Below are 11,548 nucleotides of genomic sequence, written 5' to 3' on the forward strand. Positions count from 1 at the left end.
AAAAAAAAAAAAATAAAATAAAAAGACAGACTAGATGGATGGTGAGCAAGTGTTTGGGGGGGTAGAGAAAATGAGGAGATATTGACTAAAGTGTACAGAGTTTCTGTTACAAGATGAGTAAGTTCTGGAGACCTAATGACAGCATGGTGTTGACAGTTAATAACACTGAATTATGTACTTGAAATTGGTGAAGACAGTAGATCTTAGGTATATTCTCATAGGAAAAAGATAAGTTTGTGAAGGGATAGTTATATTAATTAGCATGATTGTGATAATCATTTTACAAAGTATACCTATATCAAAACATCACATTGTACAGTTTAAATATGTACAGATTACACTTGTCATTTATACCTCAGTAAGGTTGAAAAAAAGATGGGAAAACATCAATAATCTCTATGAAAGCCTAAGTGGAGTAAATTTTCCAATTAAACAACAAATTATCAGCTATACTTTTTTGTTTTTTTGAGACCGAGTCTCATTTTGTCACCGTGGATAGAGTGCTACAGAATCGTAACTCACAGCAACCTCAAATTCTTGGGGCCAAGCGGTCCTCTTGCTTCAGCCTCCCCCTGCGTAGTTGGGATTATAGGCACCTGCCACAATACCTGGCTATTTTTTAGAGATGGGCTCTTGCTCTTGCTCGGACTGGTCTCGAACTCATAAGCTCAGGAAATCCATCTGCCTTGGTCTCCCAGAGTGCTAGGATTACAGGTGTGAGCCGCTGCACCCAGCCAGCTATTTTCTTTTTAATAGGACATAATATTAAAACTTAAAGGATACCCAAAGGTGCATAGCAAAAAGAGGAAAAAAAAATATGTGAAGCAAACAACCAAAGGAAAGCTGGCATAACTGTATTACTATGAAAAACAGACCTAACGTCAAAAGCATTGTTTTTGGTTTAAATAAAATTATTAATGACTTTTTAATTTGCAAAGATGTTATAATAATCTTGAAGCAATATACATCTAGAAACAACTTTTAAAAAGCAAGAATTGAGATTACAAAGAAAAGTTGACAGATCCACAATCATAATAGAATTTTATATGCCATTTCAGTAACCCACAAACCCAGCAGAAAAAAACAACAGCAAGAATATAAAATATCTGGACAACACATGGAACACATAGAAAACTCTGTAGGTATTCTTTCCGAGCACACGTGGAATCTTCCCCCAAATGGCAGCATGTTATGTCATAAAGCAAATCTCAACAAATATCAAAGAATTGGTAGCATGTAACCCATTTGCTGTGATCATAAAAAATTAGTTTTTAGCTATGAAGAAGATACTTTTTAAAATTCTAAGATAATACTATGACCAATTTGGGATAATAAATAGAAATAAATGTAAAATGGAAATTTTCTTAGAAAAACCATTTTAACTCGCCCAGGGACCTGAAAAGATTTGGGAAACCTGACTGGGTTGAAGCAACTGAAACAGTACTCAAAAATGTACAACCTTTCCCCACAAAACTCACCTCCAAAAGGTTTTAAAAGTGAGTTCATGGCCCGGCGCCTATAGCTCAACCAACTAAGGCGCCAGCCACGTACACCTAAGGTGGCGGGTTCTAATCCCCAGCCCGGACCCGCCAAACAACAATGACGGCTGCAAAAATAGCCAGACGTTGTGGCAGGTGCCTGTGGTCCCAGCTACTTGGGAGGCTAAGGCAGAAGCCTCGCTTGAGCCCAGGAGTTGGAGGTTGCTGTGAGCTGTAATGCCACGGCACTCTACTCAGGGGGACAGCTTGAGGCTTTGTCTCAAAAAAAAAAAAAGTGAGTTCACCATACTTTCAAGAAATAGATGATTCAATTTTTACAAACCATTTCATAAAATTTTAAAAAGGAAAGTATTCAGTCAATTCCAGGAGAAGAGTATAACCTTGATACCAAAACTGGGTAAAAACAGTGCAAGTTAGAAAAATCACAGGCCAAAATCACTTTGACTGAATATGTAAAAATCCCAAATAAAACATTGCTCAGCTAAAACTAGCTGAGTTTTTTAAAAGCTATACTCAAGCAGTATTTATTCCAGGAATTATAAGATAACACTATAAAATTTATTAATGTAATTCACCACATCAAAATTTAAAACTTTTTGAAATTATCTTAAATGTAGGAAGCACATTTGAGAATTAAGGGAGGGACCTATATTGAACAAGACTGTCAGGAAAATCTCTCTGAAAAGCTGACATAACTTGAGACTTAAGAATAAAGTTTTGGCTCAGTGCCTGTGGCTCAAGCACCTAAGGCGCCAGCCACATACACCTGAGCTGACTGGCTCGAATCCAGCCCAGGCCAGCTGAACAATGATGGCTGCAATCAAAAAATAGCTGGGCACTGTGGGGGGCACCTGTAGTCCAGCTATTTGTGAGGCAGAGGCAGGAGAATCGCTTGAGCCCACAAGTTGGAGGTTGCTGTGAGCTTCGATGCCACGGCACTCTACCCAGGGGGACAGCTTGAGGCTCTGTCTCAAAAAAGAAAAAAAAAAGTTTCTTCTGAGCACAGTGTCTATAATCCTAGCTACTTGGGAGGCTGAGGTGGGAGGAGTGCTTGAGTAAAGGAGTTCAAGACCAGCCAGCAACAAGTGATACTCCTTTTCAAAAAAAAAAAAGGAAAGGAAGAAAGAAAAGAAAAGAAAAAGAGGGGCAGCACCTGTGGCTCAGTGAGTAGGACGCTGGCCTCATATGCCAGAGGTGGTGGGTTCAAACCCAGCCCTGGCCAAAAACTGTAAAAAAAAAAGAAAAAAGAAAAGAAAAAGAAAGGAGAATAAAGGTTCTTTGGTATGAGTCAAATCTCATAAAATTGGGTTTTAAGAAAGCAATGTATTTGGAGGATATGAGGACACTCAAAGTATTAAAAGGTTGCCTGAAGCCCAGTCTTGTAAAGATTAATTACCAGGATTACTATTTGGCTTGCTCCTACTGCCTCAGAACTTTGGTGTGGTTGATCTCAGACACCACTCTGCCCTCCACTATCCTGCAGGTGGTGGTCTTTTGGATTGTTTGCATGGAGTTGCTGCTGTCCAGGACATCACCAAAGTTGAAGTCCTCCCAGTCTTCCAGCAGGCGGCGGTAGGTGGCGATGTGAGCCTCTAGCTTGTCCTTGACATTCAGTAGTGCCTGGTCTCTTCTGGGCCTGGTGCTGCCCCTCTGCCCGGGTCTGTGCCAGCTCCAACTCGAAATGCAGCAGGACCTCATTGAGATGCTCCATCGGCATGGCTTAGTGGGCCTCTACCTCCCTCAGGCTGTTCTCCAAGCTAGATTTCAGATTTCTCATGGAGTCCAGGTCCATCCCCAAACACTGGACCATACACTTCAGCTCTGTGAGCGTCATCTCAGCAGCTCCAACCTCAGCAGACTGTGAGGTGACCGCTATGGTGCTCTCCAATCTGCTGGGACCAGTACTTGTCCAGCTCTTCTCGGTTCTTCCCAACCAGCTCGCCATCCTGGGCCCGCATGTCTGCCATGATCTTGCTCAGGTCCTGGGTATGGGGAGCATGGCAACCCAGAGCTGGCAACCCGGGCTTGTAGGCCTTTCACTTCCTCCTCGTGATTCTTCATCATGAAGAGCAGCTCTTCCGTGACAGCCTCCATTCCTGTCTCCAGCTGCAGCCAAGTGCCGTTGGTATCACCAGTGACCTTGCGGAACCCATGGGTGTAGCTCTCCATAGACTGGCACGTGGCCCGCTCTGTCTCCTACTTGACTCTAAAGTCATCAGCAGCAAGATGGGCGTTGTCCACAGAATTTGCAAAGATCTGAGCCCTCAGGTCCTCTATGGTCTTGAAGTAATGTGCCCAGTCTCTGATCTGGGGCCCCTTCTTCTCCAGGTATTTTGATTTTTCTCCAGATTTTGTTCTTCAGCCTCGGATTATCCATCTCCAGGCTCCTCACTCTGTCCAAGTGGGAGACCAGGCAGTGGTTCAGATCTTGAATGGTCTGTCTCCTCAGTCTGGATGCCCCTTCCTGCCAGACCCCCCGCCATCCCTGTAGCCAGGCCTCCGGATCCCAGCCGCTGGGGTAAGCTGGTGGAGTGGGTCACAGAGATAGGGGAGCTCCAGACCCTGGTGCCTGCATAGGCCCTGGCTGCGCAGCTGGCGAGCCAGATACTATAGCCAGGCACCCGGATGGAACCCAGGGACCAGTAGTTGGTAGAGAAGGCGGTGGTGAAGGACATGATGTCCAAGGAGGAAAAGGAAAGGACAAGACTCGGGGGCAAGCTCAGAAACAACATTCTTAATACCGGCAGTTCCATTACAGCCATTTTCATCACTCTGCTCCCAGTTCAAATTCTAGGGAGGGAGCCTTCTGTTGACCTGCCATGTAACATATGCCCATCCCTTAACCAGGGTGCCTTGATTTACTGTCCCATCAGACCATACACAAAAAGATGTAAAGAAATTGGAATTACATTACCAAAAGAAGATAGAATAAATGCTCAGTAAGAGCACTCAGTAGAATTGAACAGCATTTTCAAAGGCCCTGAGGCTGGACCAACCCAAGTGGATATAAAGAGAAATCGTTACCACAGGAGATACAAATTTAGCCATCTTCATTATACAAGCAGCATTAAATACATGAGAATGTATGAGATCATTTACAGCCAGCCTCTTCTGCAGCATTTTAATAAAACTAGTAGACTAAATAAAATATATTTAGAGCTAGCCTAGGGTAAGTTAAGCATGTGCGGACACCTACACATTATGTTTTGAGAATGCTTGGCTCCTGCTCCCCAATTTTTTCCACATGAAATCCTGACAGTGAGATCTGAAATTCCAACATTAATTCTTTTCTTTGGATTCAGAAAGAAGGCAGATATCAGATATTTAGTTGTCAGCCACGGACACTTCATATTTGATCAATTCTCCCCTCTCCTTGACACTGTCTTGTATATCGCAAGCTCAAATATATTTTTCAGGCAAAGAAGGAAAGTCCGCAGAACGGAGAATCCTGAACAGAAAAGATAAGAATACAGATATCTAAAAGATAAGATCTGAGCTGGCACTATCCTAATTCAGGGGGCTTTGATGAAAATATAAGAGTTTTCTCTGCAACTTTAAGACAAGATAGGGACAAGACAACAGGATGCGGTGGCACGAGGAAAGAGATTGTTAAGCATGTGTTTGATATTACTAAATAAGACAAGGGCTAAAGTTAGAATTTAATGTACAAGGTCTGTGCTGATATAAAACATTCCAACCAACATAATGATACTTAGTACTTCAATTAGCCTACTGTTTGTTCTATTTCATTGAAGTTGAAAATAAACTGTCTTTTAACTGCTATTTTCCCCAATACAACTTGTTTTCCTAATTGTAGATTTCTTTGCTGTTCGCTGCTTGTTATTTCCTCTACCAAGCACGAGTTTGTTCCAGCTATCAACTGCACAATTTCACTTCCTTAAAAGAGTCTGTGCGTTTAGTGATGAGCTCTATAGTCTGGAAATCCTCCCAACTTCCATCCTGATTATAGTTTAGTGTTATCAATCTTAGCAAATTAGTGAGATGCATCTGCCCCTGGTTTGTTCATTTCCAAAAATAAAGACATGAAGGGACTGTTTGATTGTGTTTGCCATGTGTTCAAACGAACAAATCAAAGTCACTAGGAGCATTAAATTGCAGTAATAACCAAGTGATGCAAGACTGAAATCACTGTTTCGTGAAACTATTTTTAAGGGTACTTTGAAGAACAATATTTTCCTACTTTTCTTTGTGTTAAGTTGTTAGAAAGCTTGAACAAAAATTTCTTCCTCTTTACTTTTTTTTTTTTCTTGATACAGGTCTCACTATGTTGCCCTTGGTAGAGTGTCCTGGCATCACAGCTCACAGCAACCTCAAACTCTTGGGCTTAAGCAATTCTCTTGCCCCAGCCTCCCAAGTAGCTGGGACTACAGGTGCCCGCCACAATGCCCAGCTATTTTTTGGTTGCAGTTGTCATTGTTGTTTAGCGGGCCAGGCTCTGCTCAAACCCACCAGCCTTGGTGTATGTGGCTGGTGCCCTACTCATTGAGCTCCAGGTGCTGAGCCAAAATCTCTTCCTTTTTACTTTTTAAAAAATTTCCGTGTAGCTTCTAGTTCCTTGCTATTCAAGTATAGTTCGTAGAATTTATTAGAATTGAAAATCTCAGGTCCCACTGTAAAATGACCCAGTGAGAAGCCATTTAGTAAGAGGGGTATCACTTGATTCAAATGCACATCCATGTGTTCTTAGATGGAAAGAATAGAACTCAGTAACAAATGCTAAAAGCTACAATAACAAAAGCATAATTAGTTTTTTTTTTTTTTGAGACGGAGCCTCAAGCTATCCCCCTGGGTAGAGTGCCATGGCATCACGCTCACAGCAACCTCCAACTCCTGGGCTCAAGCAAGTCTCCTGCCTCCGCCTCCCAAGTAGCTGGGACTACAGGCGCCCGCCACGATGCCCGGCCATTTTTTGGTTGCAGCCATCATTGTTGTTTGGCGGCCCAGGCTGAGGATTCGAACCCGCCACCTTAGGTGTATGTGGCTGGCGCCTTAGCCGCTTGAGCCACAGGCGCCGAGCCCGTAATTAGTTTTAATAACAGATGCTATCAACTCTCAACACATCACTAGTGACATTTTACTGGTTTTTATTGGGTTTTTTTTGTTTTTTACAAACTGAGCCACAGGTGCCACCCAGTAGTGACATTTTAATACTAAAACAGATACTTCTGAGATAAATGATATCGTAAAGGACCACCAGTCACTCAGCATTTCTTTACAGTACTACTTTACATAAAATTTACCTGTTATTCTGTAGGTCATATAACATGTATGTTGTGTTATCAATATGTCATAAATCAGAAAATATTCTAAAATCAGTTTAAATTTGTAATTACTCTAGAGCTTTGAGGGTTAACCTACAAAAGAGAAAAATGTCATACTTTAAGTGCAGAAACAAGCATCACATAACTGATTTCTGTCTTTGAAACATAGAAGTTAGAGGAGGTGGTGCTCACTTGTAGTCCCAACTAGTCTGGAGGCTGAGGCGGGAGGACTACTAGAGCCCAGGAGTTCAAGGCTGAACTGAGCTATGATCATGACACTGCCCTCCAGCCTGGATAACAAAATGAGATAAAAGTAAATAAAGTAAAACAACAAATATAGGAGAGATAAGAGGGCTAAAATATTAATCACTGACTGTTGCTTAGCTGTTACTTTTTCACCCTTATTCAGACCTTCTTGTAACATTATTTTATTTATTTATTTATTTATTTATTTATTTATTTTTGCAGTTTTTGGCCAGGGCTGGGTTTGAACCTGCCACCTCTGGCATATGGGGCTGGTGCCTTACTCCTTTGAGCCACAGGTGTCACCCTTGTAACATTATTTTTATCTTTCTTTTTTTCCTTGATATGTATTATCCTCCTATTTATTTGTCTTCCCTGTCTTTAATCTAATTCTTCAACCAATTCCTTTCCTAGTTCTCTACCTCTATTTTGTCTTATTTACTTTTTCTGCATTTATCCTTACTATTTGACCACTGTCTTTAAACTGAGCTCCTTTGTCTATTAGTTACTTATATTGTATTTGCTCTCTCCCCTGTTTTCTACCTATTCTTTGCCTCCTTTCCATCTGAAACACTCTATGTACTAGACTGGAAAACTCCAGGTCTTGTTTAAACAACTGCAGTAATCCAGCCCAGAACAGTGCCCGGCACAGGGTAGGAGGTCAGTATTGTCAGGCTCAGTAAATGATACTTCAAAGTATGGCTCTTTGACATGCTGGATACTTTGAACTAGAAGAGATTGGAAGGCCTCAAAAGTAAGCTCTGAAGCAAACTTTCCCTGACTTTCTCCTGTCCTCTGATTACCCTCCCTTTCCCTCCTTATTCCAGAGGAAGTTTCAGAAACTGTAATTCCTCTTTTCCAAGCAGGTCATTAAATCTAGAACTCCTCCCCTCCAAGAAAGGTCACTATCTCCCTTCTTTCTTGAAGATCTTTAATCCGGAGAAGTCCTGTCCTGTACATGGGAGGAAGGAGAGCTACACAGAGAGGCCAAAAAAAATCTGGACAGGCCTTCCTGGGATTCCCCTTCAGTCAGCATTAGATGGCATCCCTTTTGTCCAATCACATTTCTACATGGCTCTCCATTCTTTTTTTTTTTTTTTTAAGTTTTTGGCCAGGGTTGGGCTTGAACACACCACCTCTGGCACATGGGGCCAACGTCCTACTCCTTTGAGCCACAGGCGCTGCCCATGGCTGTCCATTCTTTATATCAACTCTAAGAGAAAAAATTGACAATTTTCTCTGAGTCTTTGGGTTTTCATTTTCTGAAGTCTCCCATGTCACATAAAACTTTGATTCAATACATTTTTTATGCTTTTCTCTTGTTACCCTGTCTTAAATTGTAGGAGTGTTGGCTGTAAACTATGATGGGTGAAGAAAGACATCATGCCTTTCCACCCCTATACTGAATGAATAAATGAGGGAAGTTGGTATCTTCATCTCCAATCAGATGTTGCTTCACTTCCATACAATCTACTTTGTTTGTACCTCTCATCACAATTTATTCTGTAATACAGTTCCTGGTCCAGGCGTTTTGGACTTCTGTCATCTTCCCTGCTCATGGCAAATCTCTTGACGTCATATTTATCACCAAATCTTTCAAAGAATAGCACATTGCATGTAGGAGGCCTCCAGGAGGCTAAGTAAATTAATTTTTTTTAATTCCTAGAAAAAGAAAATTCACTCGAAAAGAGCCTCTAGATGTAAAGCAAGCTGTTACCTAATTGCAACCAAGAGAATTTTCAAGTCCAATTCTTATTATTGCAAGCTGTCCCTAGATTGCTAAGAGTTTTTCAAGTCTACTTATTTCACTGTTACAAGGCAACTTTCAATGATGTGCATCCACAGTAATTCAGCTTGTTTATTCATCCACTGCAAGGCACTGTGTTGGGCCCCCAGCCATACAAAGGTGATGAAGACACTGCCCCTTCACCAAGAAGCTCACAGACTCCTGGGGGAGGCTGACACCGACATAATAAATGGAACTCAGTATAAAAGGGCCTACAGCTAAAGAATGTATGATATAGTGGGGGATTTGAGACAGAGGTCAGTTTTCCTGGGGAAATCAAGAAACCTTCTTGGAAGGACTTTTTGGGGCTTTTTTCCCATTTTATTTTATTGAATGCATTCACATGGTTCAAAATTTAAAAGAATAAAAAAAAAATACAAACACTGACAATACCAAATGCTGGTGAGGATATGAAGAAATGAGAACTCTCATTCATGGTCACTGGGAATGCAAAATGGCACAGTCACTTTGGAAGACAGTTGGGCAGTTGCTTTTAAGACTAAACACAATCTTACTGTACAATCCAGCAGTCGTGATCCTTGGTATTTACCCGAAGGAGGTAAAAACTTACACATGAATATTTATGTGTTTTATTCATAATTTTCAAAATGTGGAAGCAATCAAGATGTCCTTCATTAGGTTATTGACAGGATTGAAAATTGAAGGAAAGGAAGGAGTGATGAAAACAGACAGAGCACAGAAGATTTTTAGGGCAGTAAAACTACTTTCTATGGTATTAGAATGGTGGATATATGGCATTAATTCATTTGCCAAAATACCTAAGATGTAAAACATCAAGAGTGATCCTGCTGTAAATTATATACTTTGATACTTTGGGTGATAGTGATGTGTAAATACAGGTCCATCATTTGTTGGGGAAAAAAAAGTACCATTCTGGTTCAGGATTTTGATATTGGAGATACTGTCATGTGCTGGGGTCCAGGGGTACATGGGAATGCTACTTTCCACTCAATTCTGCTATGAACCTAAAACTACTCTAAAAAGAAAATCTATTTTTTAGAAAGGACAGTAACAGTAAAAGTATTGCTTTCATGTTCAACGCCCAGTTTCCTTTCAATAAACCCACCAACATTTCTATGAATACATTTCCAGGGATTCTGAGGTTGCTTCCAAGGGTGAACAAGGTGCTGGTGACACAGCATAGCTTCCTAAAGGGAGTATTTCAAAGGTGATCATAGTGATATTTCACAACGAGGTATGTAGCACTTTTTCTAGGATGAGTTCACAAACTTAACTGTCAGACCTCACATGCAAATGATGTATCTATTATCTATGTCTATAGATAGGATTTCCTCCCTGTTTTCCACAAATGGTAACATACCCACACTGTGTTTTGCACCTTGCTTTTTTCCCCTAATGATGTACCTTGGAGATTTTTCCATATTTGGTACAGAAAATTTTCTTTGGTCTTTTTAATAGCTGTATAGCACTGTATGAATGAAAAATAATTTATCTTAATCAGTCCCCTATTGATGCACATGAAAGGTGTTTCTAGTCCTCTATCCACTATTACAAACAACTTTGCAGGCTGGGCGCCCTTAGCACAGTGGTTACAGAGCCAGCCACATACACTGAGGCTGGTGGGTTTGAGCCCAGCCTAGGCCAGCTAAACAATGACAAACTACAACAAAAAATAGCTGGGTGTTGAGGTGGGCACCTGTAGTCCCAGCTGAGGGAAGCTGAGGCAAAACTTTTTAAACAGGGGGCCAGTTCACTGTCCTTCAGACCATTGGAGGGCCAGACTGCGGCCCCGGGACAAGTTGATGTGGCCCACAGGCCATAGTTTGAGGACGCCTAGAAAAGAATCACTTAAACCCAAGAGTTTGATGTTGCTGCGAGCTGGGATGCCACGGCACTCTACCAAGGGTGACATAGTGGGTGGCACCTGTGGCTTGAAGGAGTTGGGTGCTGGCCCCATAAGCCGGGGGTGGCAGGTTCAAACCCAGCCCCAGCCAAAAACTGCAAAAAAAAAAAAAGGGTGACATAGTGAGACTCTGTCTCAAAAAAAACTCTGTAATGACTAATGTTATACCTACATCATTTTGCAAATAGGCATGTATAATTGTGAAGATAAAGTCTTAGAAGTGGAATTGTTGGGTCAAAGAATACGTGTATTTTTAATATCAATATATATTTCTCCATTTTATACAGAGCTGTACTAAATCGCACTCTCTGTGGGGAAGTATTATTATAATAGATATTTCTCTGTATATATATTTCTCAATTTTCTTTTATACAGGGTTGTACTACTTCTCACTCTCTATGGGGAAGTATTATTGTAATAAACTCAGCAAGAGTGTGCAATCAAACAACTACATAGTAAAAAATGCCATTATGCTATAGTTTTTATGAGTACTCTTTATATATTAAGGAAATTCACCTTTCATCTGTGATATGAGTTTCAAATACTTGTCCTACTTTGTCTTTGGCTCAATACCAAATGATTTTGCCATGCAGATTTTTAAAAAATATATAATTGAATTTATCAATGTTTTCTTTACTAGCGTCAGGAATTTTTGTCATGAAAAGTTCATGGCACTCATGGTGATTTTTTAAAATCTCATAAAAATATTAGGAGACTATTGTTTTCATGATTCTATTTTCTACATTTAAATCTTTGACTCATTTTCAATTTCTCCTGATGTAGGATTAAAAATATGGCTTCCAAGCTGCACCTGTGGTGCAGTGGGTAGGGCACTGGCCCCATATACCCAAGG

General features: G+C 40.9%; 1 pseudogene; it reads right to left on the reverse strand.

Moving 5' to 3' along the window:
- Nucleotides 1-2,918: 2,918 nt before the first annotated feature.
- LOC100943103 lies at nucleotides 2,919-4,261 on the reverse strand (annotated as a pseudogene).
- Between the last annotated feature and the right edge of the window lie 7,287 nt (nucleotides 4,262-11,548).

Source organism: Otolemur garnettii, unplaced genomic scaffold, assembly GCF_000181295.1.
Source record: "Otolemur garnettii isolate 467f Iridium unplaced genomic scaffold, OtoGar3 scaffold00236, whole genome shotgun sequence".
NCBI lineage: Eukaryota > Metazoa > Chordata > Mammalia > Primates > Galagidae > Otolemur > Otolemur garnettii.